This window comes from Lissotriton helveticus, chromosome 4_1 (assembly GCF_964261635.1).
Source record: "Lissotriton helveticus chromosome 4_1, aLisHel1.1, whole genome shotgun sequence".
Taxonomy (NCBI): Eukaryota; Metazoa; Chordata; class Amphibia; order Caudata; family Salamandridae; genus Lissotriton; species Lissotriton helveticus.
Window position 1 is genome coordinate 702872140 of NC_136063.1, and position 20286 is coordinate 702892425.

The following is a 20286-nucleotide window of genomic DNA, read 5'->3' on the forward strand; positions in this document are numbered from 1 at the left end:
TAGGGACCCATCCATAATATATCGACAGCCCTGCAGACTCCGTGTGTACGAGAATTCTGTGCCGAAAGTCCTTCCACTTGCCATAGTGTGCCATTGACATCTCCAAACGCGAAAATGGGAAAGCCTGAGAGCCTGAGAAACAGCAAACCAAGCTACCGTTTGAGGCCAAAAAACAAAGCAAGAGCGCAACAGCTCACTCGGACACTGTGCTTGACAATGAAGCGGCGGCAAATGGAGGTATGGAACAAGTGTTACAGGCTATCCAACAGAGTCTCCAGGACATAAACAGTAAACCAGACACCATTCCACAACGCGTCGACAACATGGCGGCCAAATTGGAAAAGCATGGGAAGCGCCTGGTCGAAGCTGAAACTAGACTCTCTGCAGTGGAGGACGAATCTCATGCCACCACCAAAAAATGTTCAGACATGGAGAAGATATTGGAGGTCATCCGGAATAAGGCAGAGGATTTGGAAGCGAGATCTCGCCGGAATAACGCCCGCATAACAGGTGTTCCAGAATCCACCAATACCGGCAGAATGGAAGCATATGTGGAGGAGTTGATCAGTGTGTTTGGCACAGAGCCCTTCTCGTCAGTCCTGCTGGTGGAGCGCGCACACCGATCCCTCGCCCCAAGGCCGAAACCCGGCGCTCCCCCGTGCCCCAATGTCGCTCGCTTCCTTAACTACAGAGATAGGGACGCCATTTTGAGGCTGGCTCGTGAGAAGCGTATCATCAACTACCAAGGTAACGCGTTGGAGTTTTACCCGGATTTCTCAGTAGTGGTCCAACTTGCACGCAAAGAGGACAACCTGGCAAAGAAGAAACTGCGTGAACTGGGAATTGAATATGCCATGCTCTACCCAGCATGACTTAAAGTGACACAAGATGGCCGCTCTACCATTCTTCAAATTCCACAGGCTGCACAAGACTTCCTGAAGAAGCTCAACCGCAAGAGCAAAGAGAAACACCGGGAAGAACAGCACCAAGACTCAGACTGAGCGATCATTGGTATGGTAAGAGGAAATGCATTCCAGCGCCTAAAGACTGGTAAGCCACACGCACACACTACTGTATATATATATTAAACTGTCATCATTCTTGGTCCGCAATGCTGGATTACAGGACTTGGACATGTTCGGAGACCCCCACTTTATAGAAACATTATTAGCGCCATGTGCCTATGGCAATGCACTATATTGCTCTGGTGGGGATCGCTGGGGACATGTTTAAATCTAGAGGCGGCCTGAGCGCACTGACGGGACACTTGAGCTGGCTGTCGAATCCATCTATCTAAGGTTAAACTCTCTATCTACAACCTGTCAAAAGACTGTTGCTAGCAATCAATGAGAACTAGCTCTGGTTTAAATTGTTTGTATGTCTGCGGGTGGAGGAAAACCATTAGGTTTTATGAAGGCCCTCACCCACCAATCTAGGTGGTGTCTTCCTCTGTCTACCTTGTGGTGCCCTGAGCTTACTTCCTTTTCTCACCTGGTTCCTGTGCTCGCGCTGAATCGAGAGTCCCCCCGCTGCCGCTCTTTGTCAACTGCGGCCGCCGAGCGGGGGACTCCATTGCCCAGGATCCTTTGCTGGGGCGCCGCCTGATGACCTCATCCCTGCACCCGGAGGACACTTAAAATCCCTGCAGTTCCGGTGGAGCGGGTGGTGTCTTCCTCTGTCTTCCTTGTGGTGCCCTTAGCTTACTTCCTTTTCTCACCTGGTTCCTGTGCTCGTGCTGAATCGAGAGTCCCCCCGCTGCCGCTCTTTGTCAACTGCGGCCGCCGAGCGGGGGACTCCATTGCCCAGGATCCTTTGCTGGGGTGCCGCCTGATGACCTCATCCCTGCACCCGGAGGACACTTAAAATCCCTGCAGTCCCGGTGGAGCAGGTGGTGTCTTCCTCTGTCTACCTTGTGGTGCCCTGAGCTTACTTCCTTTTCTCACCTGGTTCCTGTGCTCGCACTGAATCGAGAGTCCCCCCGCTGCCGCTCTTTGTCAACTGCGGCCGCCGAGCGGGGGACTCCATTGCCCAGGATCCTTTGCTGGGGCGCCGCCTGATGACCTCATCCCTGCACCCGGAGGACACTTAAAATCCCTGCAGTCCCTGTGGAGCGGGTGGTGTCTTCCTCTGTCTACGTTGTGGTGCCCTGAGCTTACTTCCTTTTCTCACCTGGTTCCTGTGCTCGCGCTGAATCGAGAGTCCCCCCGCTGCCGCTCTTTGTCAACTGCGGCCGCCGAGCGGGGGACTCCATTGCCCAGGATCCTTTGCTGGGGCACCGCCTGATGACCTCATCCCTGCACCCGGAGGACACTTAAAATCCCTGCAGTCCCGGTGGAGCGGGTGGTGTCTTCCTCTGTCTACCTTGTGGTGCCCTGAGCTTACTTCCTTTTCTCACCTGGTTCCTGTGCTCGCGCTGAATCGAGAGTCCCCCCGCTGCCGCTCTTTGTCAACTGTGGCCGCCGAGCGGGGGACTCCATTGCCCAGGATCCTTTGCTGGGGCGCCGCCTGATGACCTCATCCCTGCACCCGGAGGACACTTAAAATCCCTGCAGTCGCCGCGTCGCAGGATTGCGCGCGGGTCTGCGCCGGGCAAAGGGCGGGCCCTCGGAGGCCAGAGAAGGCTGGGCTGGGCCACCCTCCTAAATTCTTGGACCCTGCAAACATCATTGACCAGGTGATTACGATTTAAAATTGTAACCAATAACATAAGTTTGCACTGACTGTTGGACATTATTGCACATTGTTTTCACTGCATCAGCTAGCCTATTATTTTTGCCCTAAACAGATCACGGCCCTCTCCAATGATAACAGGGGATCTCTTCCGTCAAAACCTAGTAAGGGTAAGCTTCTGTGGCACACTAGATGGTTACTTCACCAGGGCGGTAGCCGTCCTGGAACGAGAAATTGCCTTCACTGAGGAAAGATACTTTGGATGGCCACCCTTGTACCACCAAGCACCCCAGAACTTCTATGGCCGACCCTACAGACTGACTTTTTTAGGGCAGGGCGGCCGAACAAGAGGCCGCAGGAGAAATGCACAACAGACACCCCATGTACACTGGACAGAGGAAGACGGACCGGTCAGCGCCAACACCCGCAACAAGGGCAAGAAACAACAACCGGGCACCAGCCGCTAACCAGGGAATTAGACACACCTTCCCTGGTCTTCAACCTGTCCTCCATAGACTTAACCGCTACTGAAGAAAAAGTACTGAATAAAGGCCTCTCCTTTGTCTCTACCAAGAGAGTTGACAAATTCCTCCTACATACCGAACTAGCCGAGTTCCTCCGGAAGCTGAAGCTCTGCGCCTTTTTTGAAAGACAAGACACCAATAATGACACAAGGGAAACCAATGAGACTGGTTTACGACCCAAATCAACATTCATGCCTCCACCTTCCAGTATACCTCTAGAAATCATTGCCTTCGAGCAGGCCGTCTACAATGAAGTAGAGAAAAACAATCAAACAGAGACTTACAACAACCTATCTAAAGAAGAACGGGCAGCACTGAAAACCCTCCGAGACAACGACAACATTACCATCAAACCCGCCGACAAAGGTGGAGGGATTGTGATACAGGACACACAGGCTTACCGAGCAGAGTGCCAGAGACTCTTCGATGACAACCACAATTACAGACGCCTCGACTGCGACCCTTCCAATCAACTCAAGCTAGCAATCACCAACCTGGTGACCACAGCAGCAAACAACAAAAACATCTCCAAACAGGAGTCTACCTTCCTCTGCGACACACAAGCGGGGATACCGTACTTTTACACAGTACCTAAAGTACACAAGGAAACGAGACCACCCCCGGGACGACCGATTGTCTCAGGCTGCAACTCACTCCTAGAGCCCCTCTCAAGGTTCTGTGACTTTTTTCTTAACCCTCTAGTACAGGCTGCAACCACTTACATCAAGGACACCAAACATCTCCTGTCCCTCCTTCAAGACCTGGATTTTACCCCCCACCCAGTTACTAGTGGGACTGGACATTGAAAGTCTGTACACAAGTATGCCCCAAGACGACACCCTCAAGGTCCTAGAAGAAACCCTGACCAACTCACAATGGGAACACACCACATCGAGAGAATTTGTCCTAGACTGCGCAAGATTGGCATTAAAAGAAAACGTTTTTGAATTTGAGGGAACATACTACCTCCAGATAAACGGAACGTCCATGGGCAGTATTTTTGCGCCCAGTGTGGCGGGACTATACGTCTTCCACCTGGAACAGTCACACATCCTCGAGCCCAACAACCCTTTCACGGAATCAATACTCTTCTGGCGTCGATACATTGATGACGTCCTCATGATATGGGAAGACTCGGAGGAGTCCTTGAAGAACTTCCTGACCTGGCTCAACACATGTGATCCCTACCTACGCTTCACGTACACCAGCAGCAAAGACCAGTTACCTTTCCTGGACCTACTGATCAAGGCCACCAATGGTAAACTGTCAACCACCACGTATTACAAACCTACGGCAAGAAATTCACTACTGGCATTTGAAAGTTTCCACCCACGACCACTAAGGGAGAACCTGCCCTATGGCCAATTTCTACGCGTAAGGCGCAATTGCAGCAATAAGGAGGACTACAACACACAGGCCACAGACCTTACCCACAGACTACAACAACGGGGCTATCCAACAAGAATCATCGACAGGATCAATTAACGGGCAAAAAAACAAAATAGAGACGTCCTCCTGGAAACACCGACCCGTCAAGAAACAACAACACCGTTGACCTGTGTCACCACGTACAACCCTATCTCCAATACAGTGGCTAAAATCATTAAGAAAAATTGGAGAATCATCAACACGGGCAAACAAGACTGGGACCTGCCCCTCTTCGCTTATAAAAAATCGAACAGCCTACGGGATCAACTCATCTCTACACGGCCTAGAACCACGGAAACCACCATCAACCCTACACTACATCAAGTGTGGAACCTCCCCAAAGTCACAGGTCACTACGCCTGTGGCGATTGCAGCATTTGCCATCTCACGACACATACCAAAACCCTCAATCTGCAAACGGGAAAAACATGGCACCAACGCAAGCACACGAACTGCAATTCAACCAACCTAGTGTACTTGATTGAGTGCCCATGCCAGCTCCGATACGTGGGGATGACCACGAGAAAGTACGCACCAGAATCACTGAACACAGAAGTACGATCCAGTGCAAGAAGACTATCAGCAAAGTCACAGACTACTTCCTTAGGCTTGGACATACCACCAAGGACCTCAGATGGACATTCATCGAACAGATCCCTGTCCACCCTACTTACAACGAGAGGCAGCTACTGTCCAAAGAACAACGCTGGATCTACAGATTGTCAACCCACATGGAGGGACTGAATGATAATATTCAGTGGAACAGCCTCAGCAGATGAGGCCCCCATTCTGTCAACACCTGACACATCATTCCCACTCTCCCAGTACCATCTCACCAACAGCGCCCTCGCAGGGCCTGGGATGACCCTGCCCTGTTACATGTCCCAACACCAAACGTCCTCAGTGCGATGAACTGGCTCTAACACCTAGGTTGTGACCAACTCACTCACAGTTCCTTCTCAAAATGCGCTAAACCATCACTCTGTGGGATGACACCAGATCCCGCCCACTGATGCCCCCTGAACCTTACTCCACCCGGCAGGGCACTTAATCTCCACGGCCCGCCTGGACCCACTACACTGTGCCAGGGTATACACCCACACAAGACCATTATGACCCCGCGATGTCCCTTCCCTGAAGAGCACCTGAACCCCCCATTGTGTAATCCCCCTGCACATTCTCATGAGCCCCCCACACATTGGGTTCATCAGCTCCACTCATGGCAGAGCCAATATGCAGCAACATCACTGCACATTAGCGTACATTACCACCTTAGCCCCGCCTAGTTGCCGCTTTATACACAAATAGAGAGGGCGCCCCTCCATTATAGTGCACAGATGGAGCGCGACTCCCCTATATGGATTAGCACTCTTCTAGATGACCGCACATTTGCACGGGCATGTAAGCGATCTAGACATTCAACTGCGCAATGAAAATAAATAGAGAGAGCGCTACATACACCTGCATGCAAGCCTTTCTTCTATTTCCTCTACTACAGGCATCTCCTCGAGACAACAGGAAGCTGAACATAGACCTGCATGCGAGTCTTTCTTTTATTTCCTCTACTACAGGCATCTCCTCGAGACAACAGGAAGCTGAACACACCCCGTTACACGTGCCCAGGCCAGAACACCTGACACAGCTAACAAGCAACACCTGGCGCTTTCTACTGGTATTTAAGCGCTCTCTACACTGAAGCTCACTTCTCACGGAGCCTCTGCCCGGACAACAGGTTCATTGCGGGCCCAGCGAAATCGCGCAATAAGTACCTGAACTCGACTTTGTTAACGGTACAGCCACCATTCATGCTGCCCCAGGCCGTGTCTGTGCGTGCAACCTTTTACCGTTACCTTGTTGGGTCCAGACTACCCCCAACAGCCTTTTTCCTTTTCTTCCCCCAATTTAGAGTGCACATGGTCCTGGCCCCCGGCTGAGCTCCATGCTGAGTTGTTCGCTAAAATCAGGTGTAAGCAACTCCATTTTTATGTTTTTTATTCCTTCACCACTGTTTACGCCAACTCTGGTTACGGTACTTAGGCCTAATTTCACATATAATTACGCATATTGTGAGACCGGCCACACTTTCCCTGCTCGCCACTGACGCCAACACTATCGCCTTGTTCGTGGTCACCTCCAGGCACCCAGCGCGGCCTCACTGAATGCTTTTACCCCGCTACAAGGAGCCTTGACTTAAATGTTATGTCTGTCCTTTTTTACCCCCCACAGGTACAACTCTAGAGGAAACACCTCTTGCACATATAAGCACCGTAGCGTGTGCTTTACAAACAGAGCACTGACAAACTCATACAAACCCCTGTAACACCCTACACATATAAGGTCCTGACAAAAGCCAGTAGAAGAAAAGACCTGGCTGAAACTAGTTGACCGCACAGGACTTCGGAGGCCATAAGCCTACCGTGCACGTCCGAAAGCCTTTGTTTTTATTGACTGCCTGGGGCCCACCATTAAAACAGTCTTTGGGACACTCAGGACAGTATTTTAAACCTCACTCAGAGCACACTCACAGCACCCTCACAAACCAAAAGACCCGCTCCGCAGTAATCTGGAGTCGAAGCACACCTGAGGTACACTCGGTACCTCAGGTGGGGCCCAATGAAGAAGCATGCCACCAACTAGGTGGGTGGGTGAGGGCCTTCATAAAACCTAATGGTTTTCCTCCACCTGCAGACATACAAACAATTTAAACCAGAGCTAGTTCTCATTGATTGCTAACATATAAACTGGGGAAACGGACTAGCCTCTCTAGTTCTCCTCTCTCTTTTTGATTACAACAAAAGACTGTTGCTGACAGCGCTGTAAGGTCAACCGAACTGTACCCAGAGCTACCTAATTATTACTGAAATATATTGTACACAAATGGTAGCAACTCCATAGACACATTCATGTGGACGATTTGTTGAATATATAGCCTGTACTTAACAATATGTAATGGGATCACATGCCTGTCCTCGTTTTACCATCTATTAATGTAACGCATTGAGGGTTTTGTCGAGGAGCTGTGACTGGTGATAGGTGCTTAAATGCTAGTGTTCTCACCTATGCATTCCTACTGTCTGTGCTGTTCAGCAACCAAACTTAGATCATCCCTCATCCATGTAGCTAACAAGTGCCTGGTCACATCCATTATGATGGATGTAGATAGGTGCACCAGGCGGACCCCCCGAGTGGGTGCTCCCCAACCACTGTTTGGTTTCAAGGTTGCTTCTATAAGGGTATGTCTTTGGCATAGTTGGGATGCTGAACTGGGTGGTGGGAGGGGGTGGGGATGTTGGGTGTTGTTCTACAGACCAATGCACTTGAGAGGCATCGCAGATTTCCAGTGTTATACTACAATATGTAACGCTATTACTTCAGGAAGACAGCATTTAAAGGTTGTACATGCTACAAATGTCATTCTATTTCCTGTATGATATTTAGGTCTGCAGATGTTCGCTGAGACATTACAGCCAAAGAATATAAATGTACTGACTTGGAACGTTAGAGGGTTAAATAATGCGAAAAAGATTCGCCAAATCTTTGCATATTTTGATAGGCAGAAAGTGGATATTGCCCTCCTTCAGGAGACACACATTGATCCTCACACAATTAATAATATTGGCCGGAGATGGGCAGAATCGATACATAGTTGGAATTACTCCTCCTACTCTAGGGGGGGTCCTTATTTTAATTAGGAAAGGTCTGAATTTTAACATCACAGAGGTCCTAAAGGATGAAGAAGGGCGATATGTTATAGTCATAGGGGTCATATGAGGGCAAAGACTAGCTTTAGTAAATACCTATGGCCCTAATGTAGATGACCCAGACTTTTATCATAGAGTGTGGCGTACACTGAACGAGTTGCGAGACGTTCAATTTCTGTGGGGCGGGGCTTTTAATATCGCTTTACAGGATGTCCTGGACAGATCTGGGAATACAACCGAGCCTCACAAACGTGCCTTAGCTACACTAAAAGATATTATGTCTGATATGCGCCATACTGACAAATGGAGGGCACGCTATCCAGAACGTTCAGAAGCCACTCACACAACAGCAGCGTACAATAGTTGGTCATGTATTGACTACTGGCTAGGTACAGAAGACATGTCACTCTGGACAAATATGATTAGGCATCTACCCAGGACACTGTCCGATCATAACCCGGTACTACTTTCGTTAACCATACCGCACTATACTCCCCCTCCTTTTGGTTGGAGATTTAATGCTACCGCTTTACTGGACTCTGTGTACACTGACACTATACACACTGCTATAACTGAGTATTTTGAGCAGAACGCCCCAACGACTGAAGACCCAGGCCTATTATGGGAGGCTTTTAAAGCGACGATTAGGGGAATTTGCATTAGCACCACTGCAGGCATTCTTAAATATATAAGGCAACAGCTTTTTACTCGAGAAAATAAGCTGCGTGACTTGGAGCAGAACTATGAACGCACACAAAATACCAAATTGTATGGGGAAATCAGAACTGTCCTAACGGAGTACCAATCATATGCTAATGATGAACTAAAATATGTCACAAAACGCCACATTGCGCGTACCTATGGTGAAGGGGGCAGGCCCGGTAGAACTTTGGCGACCAAAATATGTGCGGGTCGCACCCCACAAACAATCCAGGTGATTAGCGACTCTGAGGGAATTCCGTGGTACGATGCACAAAGTATACTGCGGGAATTCATGTTACCATACAGGAAACTATACACATCCCACTCCACTACCAATGCAGAGGAAATGATGGAATATTTGGCCGATGTGTCGATAGCATTGCTATTGGATGCACAAAGAGAATACCTCTCATTGCCTGTCACCGTTGAGGAAGTAACAGCTGTTATTAAATCCCTACCCAATGGCAAGGCACTGGGCCCTGACGGCTTCACGTGCAAATTTTATAAATCGTTTGCAGATCTATTGGTTCCTCATCTGGTACAAATGTACGGAGACGGTCATGACAAACAAAAACTCCCGCCAACTTTACGAGAAGCCATGTTGATCGCAATGTTGAAGCCGGACAAGGATCCGGAATATTGCGATTCCTACAGACCATTTTCCCTTATAAATGTAGATACAAAGATTATTGCCAAACTGATTGCCATACGTCTTCAACCGCTGCTGCTGCTATGGACCAATCGGGCTTTATGCCATCATGGTCAACGGCGCATAACACTAGGACATTGTTTGCGTTATCACATTATTTAGTTCCCAACACCAAAGCCGCAGCAGTCTTCCTAAACGCGGCCAAAGCCTTTGATTCCATCGATTGGCCACAGTTTTACGTAGAATGGGTTTCCCTCCCATTTTTTTACAATGGGTATCAATGTTATATACTGCCCCAACGGCACGTATCAAGATTAATAAGTACATATCTGATCCAATTCCAATTACCAGAGGGACGCGACAAGGCTGTCCTTTGTCTCCTTTACTATTTTCACTAGCACTTGAGCCATTGGCGTGCAAAATTAGGCTGGGGCACCACTATTCAGCTATTCAGTTCCCACAACGACCATTACACATTTCATTATACGCAGACGACATGATGCTGTATGTCCGGTACCCCGTGCAAAATTTAAACCCTCTACTGCGTGAATATATAAAATTCGGACAGCACTCGGGACTCACCATAAACTGGTCTAAATCGCAGATAATCCTATTGACTGATACTACGCGCCTGCATCCTTTGGACTACCCTTTAGAATGGCAATCAGAACCAATATGGTATTTGGGTGTCTGATTCCATAGCGACCCGGATATTGTTATCCGTACAAATTACGGTCGAGCGGTCAGTGCTATGGAAGACAAAATCAAGAGGTGGAACTGTTTGCCGCTTTCACTAGCTGACCGTACGGCCATAGTAAAAATGGTAATCCTACCTAAATTCCTGTATTTATTTAATAATATTCCTATTAAGCCGCCAATGGCAGTGATTCGTAGAATATCAACTATGGTGCTAAACTTGATATGGGCAGGCAAGCAAGCGAGAATAGAAATGCGTGCTTTAACATTACCATACTCACAAGGAGGGTTCAAAGTACAAGATTTTTTACTTTATTATTTATGTGCGCAAGCACAGTACGCACATTTCTGGTATCATGAGATCCCACACCTTACACACGTGGCAATAGAAGAGTGTGATGCACTTCCCATACCATTGACGGCTATTATAACACATCGGAGACCCCCATTACATGCTCGCGATATTAACAGAATAGATGAGACAAACAAAGCCTGGTACATAATGGGAAAGAAAGCAAACAAATTACCATTGTACGCAGCTGCACTGCCATTACATTACCATCCAGAGCTTTCGGTCACTCAAGAGAAGGTAGCAGTGGACTTACTTAGACAAGTTGGTATAGATACTATGGGCGACCTGTATCAAGATGGTCAGTTTAGGACCCTCGAGGACCTATCATTCATAAGCAACCCAACCTTGCTTTTTAAATTCACGTATTATAGGTTACAGAGAGCGATACAGAAATTGTATCCCTCATACACCGCAGAACTGCAACAATTGTCCTCACTGCAACTATTGCTTACAACTCCCACAGCAAATCACATAGTTTCCAAACTATATGTTAAATTACAAGACGACATAGCGGGAAACACGCTGCGTGCACTGGAAAAATGGAATGCTAGCTTAGACATTCCGCTAACGATAGAGAAGTGGGCCACAACCTGCACACTTACGGGTCTGCTAACACCCAACGGAAACCTACGTATACTACATTATAAATACCTACATCAGATCCATTATACACCTGACTGACTCTATAGATATCGGCTGAGCACGGACTCAAACTGTAAACGGTGTCACTCGAATGTAGCAGATTTTATACACCTTGCATGGTATTGTTCGAAGGTAGTGGACTATTGGGTACAAGTGTTGAGTGTTATGGTGGGTATTCTCATTGAATGTATGGTTTGCACATGTTTACTGGGGCTGGTGCCTGAGGTACGGACTGCCAAGTGAAAGTTCTGTGTAGTAGCATTGCTTCTGGTTAAACGCAGGATATCAATTGGATGGAATGGCAACAGGAATCCAACAATCAAACAATGGATTGTAGACCTCATGTATTGCAAAGACACTTTATTAACATATGAGGAGGAACTGCCTGCGGGTTCAAGGCCCAGAGGTTATTTGAAGTATTTAATTGAATATCTGAAAGATGATATCCTATATATTAAAGTTGAATATACCAATGCCCTAAGGTGGTTGCCTCATTCCAAAGATGGTGTCCTCACATGTTAAAGATCGAGGCACCATAATTTAATTTTTGGCCCCGGAACTCGATACTGGCATTCAACTGCTTAAAAATGACAAGCCCATATTTAAAAAAAGCTGAACCCACAGCTTAGAAAGTGTTGCCCCATGACATAAAGCTCATTGGGCCCAATGTAGGTAATTTATTTTTACCGGTTCGTAAATACCGACTCATACCGAATCGGTATTTATGAACTGGAAACCCAAATGTAGTTAAACATCCGGAATAAAATGCCCAATCGGTAACAATCGGTATCCAAACTCGGTAAATACCGAATCGGTATTTACCGATTCGGTAATATCCGAGTCGGTAACACCCATACAACCCTATGGCCCTCCAGTCCCATAGGAATGAATGGGAGACACCGAATCGGTATTTACCGAATCGGTAAATACCGATTCGGTAAAATCCGAATCAGTAAAATCCGATCTCGAAAATTCAAATACATGACATGTGAGCCTGTGAACCAATCAGGGACACCCACCACACCCCACAACAAAGCATCTGAGAGATCAACCAATCCGATGCAAGTACCACACCCCAGTACCTGGAGGTGGCCACACCCATGCAGGTGCAGAGCAACAGAACTGCAGAGAGAGCTGGAGGGGAGACAGAGGAGCCGGCTGCACTGAGACCAGCATAGAAACAGCATGGAGTCCCAGGAGGCACAAAAGTGTAGTGTAGCTCCTATTTTCCCAATAGGCTCTGCGCATTGGAATAGTACCTACAGCAGTAAAGGCCTAGGCCAGACGTTAACTAGGTCTACTACTGTCGATACTAGACTTAATTTTTGGGTTTGCCAGCTAAGCTCAGAGTTCGCTAGAAACTTTCTCGAATGTTCAAGGAAGGAATTAACTCCCCTGATTAGACAAGAAGGGATTTAGTTTCTGACAACCATAGAACATGACAACTTTGCTCTCCCCTAATCAAGAGTCAATCTCAAGAGTCGTGTGAGCACAAGGCAATTATTTTACTCAGTCAGTACGTGCATTCTTAGTCTCATCAGAATGTAGAGAAAAGGAAGAGACGGGCGTGTTCAATAAAAGATGTTATTTATTGATCAGTCTCTTTTCTCATACATGAGAAATGGATCGATATTATTGCAATACTTATAGTTAAGTAAAGTGCATACATTAGAAGCAATAGTATAAAATAATACTGTAAAAACATTGATATGGTTTCTGAGCCATATGATGTTTAAAATGATTAAAATATATTTACATACACATATACATTTGACTAAACGTACTCAACTGGTGTTTCTAAATACGCCTACCCCGTGTACCTGACCTAAGTCTAATGCGTGGGCGGGAATAGAAAGTTACAGTTTAAGTTAAGTTTGTTTTTGCCAAGTGAATAACTAAAGAATTCTCTGTGAGGGGTTATTCATTTCTGTACCTGGAAGTTAGGATGAATGAGGAATGGTATCTCTTTCTCTGCTCTCGATATTCCAGGCTGCCTGCGAGGGCTGCCCAGAAGCGCCGGTGCTGGGTCTCTCGGCTTGAGATAGCAGCGCGTCTCTCAGCGCGTCAGGAAGGCGGGGCTGCTGCCAGCGGGGTCTGCTTCTGCTCTCGGCTTCGGCAAGTATGGCTGCTCCGTCTTGTCACCACGCGTGTGTTTGCATAGGGCAAGGTCGGCAATATTTATACCTTAAAGGTGCCGAGATTGACGTAAGGATGGACATAGGTACGTCAATAAAGATGTCATACGACTTGCTCGTTAGCACATTCTTTTGCAAAAGTTCTCTGTAAAATCAAAACAATGGCCGCACGGATTGTCCAGGTTGTCATAGGTTTGATTTGTTATGAGAACGTCGTATGCCTTATCAGGGGCTGGAGGAATGTCGCTTGTCTAATTAGATCTCAAGCGTTATGACCTAATCAGATAACACGTTCCTGTGCCGTAGTGTGACTGCGTCAGATAACGGTATCTGCATCATGGGGGTTTTCTTGCCTCATGGGCTGACTGTTAGTTAACTTGATAGTTAGTTTAACCAGAATAGGGTCAGGAATAGGGGGATCGATTCAGAACCTATAGAAATACACGACAAAAGGATGGAGGGGACAGAAAGAGGAAGGTGAAATTCAGCCCAACAGAGCTCCAGGTGCTGGTGGAGGAGGTCGTGCAGCACCACAGCCAGTTGTTTGGGAGACAGTCTCTGCAAGTAGCTGAGTCTGTTAAGAGGAACACCTGGCTTGCAATCCAGAGCAAGGTCAATGCCCTAGGAGTGACTCATCGCGAAATCGACGACATGAAGAAAAGGTGGTATGATCTGAGGATCACCACCAAAAAATAAACTAGCCACCCAGAGGAAGGAATAAGCAGCAACCGGTGGGGGGAAGAGCCGTGCTCCAAGCCTCCCCGACCTGGAGCAGCTTGTGGAATCCACCATGGAGCCTGAGAGCATACACGGGATCGGGGATGCTGATAGCTCAGCCAGAGCTGCAAGAAAGAAAGGTAAGATGCATGGACATGTACCCCACCCATTCCCAGGCCCCCTTCCCCAATGTGGGTGATTCACTCACAATCCAGCACACATGACTGTAGTCCCCAGCAAAGCATCATGGTAATCGTAGTCATAGGTACATACATCAAAGCTGCCCACACCGAACCCTGCATGCCATGCCACACTCCCCATACACAAACAGTCTAGGCAAATGAAATTGTGTGTTAGGAATCTGTGTTGGGAAAACACACAGCTGATCATTGTCCATGTCTGTTCACAGGAGAGTCATCGCGCAGAGCAGCGCAGGGAGGGGAGTCTAGTGCAACAACAACGGCTGCGAGGGAGAAGGCCACAGACACAGCTGGACCTAGCACTGTCCCTGAGGATACAACCACAACCCACGCACCCACAGCAATGGAGCAAGACACCACTGCACAGCCACTGTCGCCCCTGCTGTTCGAGAGACAGACTCCGCCAGCACCTGCAGATGCCACAACACCCAGCTCAGGGTCCCCTGTGCATGTGAGGCAAGGAGGCAGGACGTACCACCTTTAAGGATCCTGGAGAGCTCCGATGAGGAAGTGGTTGAGGCTCCCAGACCTAACACACCACCACTGGCTGGCCACGCAGGACAACTTGGGTCAATGTGATCTGGCCGTTTAAGTGACCGTGGCCGTAGGGCACGAGAGCAGGATGAGGGGCAGAATGTGCAGGGGGTCTGTGCTGGGCTGGAAGCCACAATGGTTAAGGTCCAGCGTATGCAGGCCAAAGGCATCATGGCAGTGCACAGACAGGTGCGCATCCTGAACACCAGGATGTCAGACATCGATCGGGGGATAGGTGCCATGGCAAAGGGAATGGAGGCCATGGGCAAAGGAATGGAGGCAATGGGCAAAGGAATGGAGTCCATGGCGGAGGGGGAGAGGGACATGGGGGTGCGCATGGGCACCCTCTGTGACAGGCTTGAAAGTGACCACCTAGAGAGGTGCAGGTATAGGCGCGAGGTCAGGCTGCTGAATCAGTCTATTAACCGGTTGGCAACTTCTACCACACTGCTGTGTCGCCGCTCTGTAAACATGCAGACTGACATTGTACACTGCTGCAGTGACTTGTCCAGGGGGATGGGGAGGGTGACCACTACAATGGAGGTACTGCTGACACAGCAGACAGCCACAGGTGGCAACACGTGTGTTGAGGACACTGAGGAGTCAACGAGCAGGAGTGGGTCCAGCATGCCTATTCAGGACATTCGTAGGAGCAGCAGACTCCATGCTGATGACACCGACACGACTGCGCATGTAGACCCCCAGCCCCGTGGCTCGCAAAACATCATGCGTAAGCGCAAACATTGAGAAACATAATGAACACAGGACAGGTCACAGTGAAGTGAACTTTGGCCAACCATTGTGCAATGTGCATTTAATTTGATATATGTTCTTTTGGATGGTGCAGTAGTGCATATTAAAGTGAGTGTTCAAAAAATGGACATACCTGTGTGTCATCGCTCTATTAAAAGTATCTGTTGGTGATTTCTGCGCGTCGCAGTCGACCATCTGTTGCTGGTGCTGCTCCTGCTGCATTGTGATGTGCTTGTACTGTCCCATCATCTATGTCCTCATGATATGTTAGTTCTATCTCTGTGCCCTCCTTGGTGGCAAGATTGTGCAGCATGGCGCAGGTCGCAGTAATCTTGCAACAGATAATTGGCGTGTACTGACGTGCACCTCCACTCTTATGGAGGCACCTAAATCTACTTTTCAGCAGTCCAAAAGTACGTTCCACCACGCAACGTGTTGTTCTGTGTGCCACGTTATAACGCCTTTCACTCTTGGTGGATGGGTTCAGGTAGGGGGTGAGCACAAATGACGACAGGGCATATGCACTGTCACCTGGGTGGGAAAGGATATTTTGATTATTCACATACTCAGGAGTGCTCCTTCTGCATGAACTATCCGGGTGTCTCACACATACTTACCCAGCAGGTATCCATCACCAAAATCATCAGCCATAAGGCGTCTGTATATCCCACTGTTGGTGAATATGTAGGAGTCGTGGGTACTCCCAGGATATTTGGCTACAATGTCTGTTATCATGTTGCTAGCGTTGCAGATCACCTGCACATTCGTTGAATGTGTGGACTTCCGGTTTCTGTATATGTGTTCAGTTGCTGCAGGTGGGCATAGTGGGGTGTGCGTCCCATCGATACAGCCGATGATGTGCGGGAACTGTGCAAGTTGATAGAAATCGGTTTTTGTCCTTGCTAGTTCTGCAGGTGTCTCAGGGAACTCAATGTAGTGTTCCATCCTCTGCATAATGGCGTCAAGGAATTTTCTGAAAAAGCGTGACATGCAGCTCTGGGACACTCCACCTACTGTGGCTATCACGTGCTGGTAGCTCCCAGAGGCAAGAAGGTGTAGGCAGCACAGCACCTGTACATGGGGTGGGATGGCGTGTGCTCTTGGGGTTGGGTGTTCCAGATATGGGTGGAGGTCCTTGGATCAAGTCCAGGAGGGTTCTGGGGTGCAGTCGGTACCTTTGCAGGATCTCTGCTTCATTGAGTTGGAAGAGGGTGATCCTCTGCCTATATACCTGCTCCTCCCTTAGCCACACCCTCTCTCCTGCTGCCTGTATCCGTAGCCGCCTTGCAATAACGTAGAAAGCCGCCATTGTGGGTGCACAGTTGCATTTTGGGACCTTCTTATATATCCAGTTCCTGGTTTCCACCTGCTTCCAATCCATGGTAAATACCGACTCTTAAATACCGAATTTCATGAAATTCGGTATTTCCTGACTTTGCTACATCTCAACTGGCCTTTTTTACCAATTCTTATTTACCGACTCTGTAAATATGAATTCGGTATTTACCGAATCGGTAATTTACCATTTCTTATTTACCGATTCAGAGAATATGAATTCGGTAAATTCCGATTTGTGTAATACCGAATCGGTGTTTTACCGACTGGTATTTACCGATTCGGCACGTTTTTGGTGACATACATCTCAATGCACTTATACCGGTCGGTAAAGGCCGAAATTACCGATTTTCGGCCGTTACCGACCGGTATTTGGCTACCTACATCGGGCCCATTGTCTCACAGAGTTAAAATGATGGCCTAAAGGTTTGAAGATGGCAGGCTACAGCTACAAAATGTAATAGAAAATGTAAGAACATCAATCTCACAGTTTGAGACTCATGACCAACAGCTCAAAGATTAGAATGTCACAGTGTGAAGATGTCAGCCCTACACCTTAAATACAACGATTTCACAGTTTGAATATGGGTAGCCCATTGCTGGAAAAAGGGTGTATCCACAACATAAATATGACCATTTCACAGTTTAAACGTTGCAGTCCAAAGTTTTGAAATGGCAGATTAACAACATTAGGAAAGTGGCTACAGGTCTGGTGCTCTTTTAGGTAAATAATATATGTAAAACCTGTATAAAAATGTCCACTTCTTTATATTTATTTTTGCAGTGTTTTCGTGGTTATGCTCACATTTGAAGACACTGATGTGCAGACCTGGGAAAATAGGTAGGCGTGCATTGACTAGCAGAAGACTTGGAATGACCTTTTTTTAACCACTTTTACTGCACTAAATTTGGTTCATTTGATTCCTCCACCTACATAACTATACCAGGAAACCATTTGGTTTCCACAGTGGACCTCCAGAAGGCGTGAATCATACAATTGTTGTATTCCATAACATAACAGCTGCAACTTTGAATTCAAAATGGCTCAAGACTGCCCATCTCCTCTCTCCTCACGTGAAAGACCTGGTAACATAAGTGATTTTATTTAGTTATAGTTGTAACTAAACGTCTTATCCCATGAAATCTGTAAATTTATTTGAAAAATCTACCATGTAAATAATGCAATGGCAGCCCTTTTTACACAGATAATTGTGGTGATAGCATAGTAATCTATTTTCTTTAAATCATGTGCTGTATTTTGAAGTAGTAATTGGGCATTTCCTTTAATTCAGCATCCCAACCAAAGTTTGCATTGCTCCTACAGAAAGACCAATATCAAACAGAAAACATCAGAATATCCAATAAAGTACAGATATTTTTTTAATATTCAATTGCTCCCAGTTTCTAACAGTATTTGTCAACAAGACACACCACAAGTATATATATTAGAGGATAGAATACCACTCACTTACCCAGAACAGCTCAGGTACGTTATAGAGTTGGCTGCCAAAGTGCTTGCAATAGAACTGACAGCCATTTCACATCTTAAATATCCAATAGAACAGATTATATAGATAAGGCAGATATGTAATATAATTGGCTATCTTGATAGAAAGCCCTGGAACATCAGTTAGATAATGCTATCAAGTACAGACTATCCCTAACCAGTATCAAACACACACAAACCACTGACTTCAAGTTGCCTCCATAATATCCTAACATGGTTCTTTACAAATCAATCCATTAGGCAGTGTCACATAAATTACGTCATGCCCCACACCATTCATCATTCAACAAATAGATGTGGGCCCGCTTACGGTACTGTATCAGTGTTCAGTCTCAGGTCTGTGGTGGAAACATTAGGATGGCATAAAGGGTGATTATAACGAAGTGCGTCAAAACAGATTGCCTGACCAACTCCCCCCCCCGCTCCCTCCCCCAAGCTAAGTCTTCTCAGGACAATAAACATTAACAAAATCTCAGAATAGACAATTCTGCAGGATAACCAGGCTTACAGCCTGTGATCATATGTAATACCATGAAGAGGCTTGTAGGCCTGATCGAAGCTGCTAGATTACTGAAAACCATAAATGGCTCGCCTATCCCTCAGACCACTTCAACCATCACACTGTTTTGTGCTGTATTCCATAACACAATGACAGCACCTGTGTGGTAATCACTCACAATGTTGAAATTTAAATAACACCCTTCCAACCACACACTCCTTCATGGTGAACGGGTGCTATCCATGTAGGCAACCGCTGCAGGCACCCCACATAAGGGTAGTGAGCATTATATAAATTCACAGTCTGCTACCTAAGTATCTGGTGACTTTGCAAGAGTCTGTGCTAGTGGGGTGTTTTACTGGCCAAAATATTTTTTTGTGTATCGCGTGACTTTGTAAAAGGGCAGGCTTCTCTTATTTGCATTTTGCATGCTTTCCTTGTGTTGCAGAGTGAAAGTTTCTTTTGTGAGGTTTCTGCGAAATCTTACTGCTTCAATTTCCCAACCGGACCTGAAGAGATTCAGGTGTGTGTCCCTTAGTTTTGTATTTCTTATTTCCCGACCATGCTTCAGTTTCTAAGAGATGGGTGTGAAGAAGGTGAGCTTCTATCCAGCATCACTGACTGACTAAAAGTCATCATCAAGATCATTCTAGCAAGACTGTTGTTTTTCAATCTCTAAGGGGAGAAGTTCCTTATGTTCCTGTTGTTTTTCAAAACCTTAGAGGTCAATTTAAAACAGGTGCAATGAAGAGCCTAAGAAAACCGAGTGAAAATCTTGTAAGTTTTTCAGACGTTGTCCACCTTATGTCTGGAGATGTGCAATCATGTAAGTCTAGAGAAGATACTCTTATTAGAAATGTAATTTTATTGATGCCTGTTGTCTGTATATTGACCTATGAGTGCATGTGATCCAGCAGAATTGCTTTCATGGTGCCTCTACGTGAGACTTATAATTATCTTTAATGTGTTTGTGCATTGCCAGTTAACAGTTGTGTTTTCAGTTGTAGTGTTTTTTTAGCATGTTTGAAGGTTGTGCCAATAATATCTTTTGTGCAAACGCCATTCCAGACCTCAATTTAGAGGTGAGTAATTATTTCCAAAATGGTCTAGCAGTCATGTATTTTCATTGGCACATGAATTATTGGTATCACAAGGCATTGGATGAAAAGTCACCCCAACAGTTGTCTAGGTGGCTTACACTCACCATGTATAAACACACCAGTAAGTAAATGGGAGAACTCT

At 46.9% G+C, this 20286-nt stretch overlaps 1 protein-coding gene across 1 annotated transcript in view; it reads left to right on the forward strand.

The window, feature by feature from the left end:
* Positions 1–20286, forward strand: part of PRKDC (protein kinase, DNA-activated, catalytic subunit) — a 3158350-nt gene that overhangs the window by 1312477 nt on the left and 1825587 nt on the right. The window lies entirely within an intron of this gene.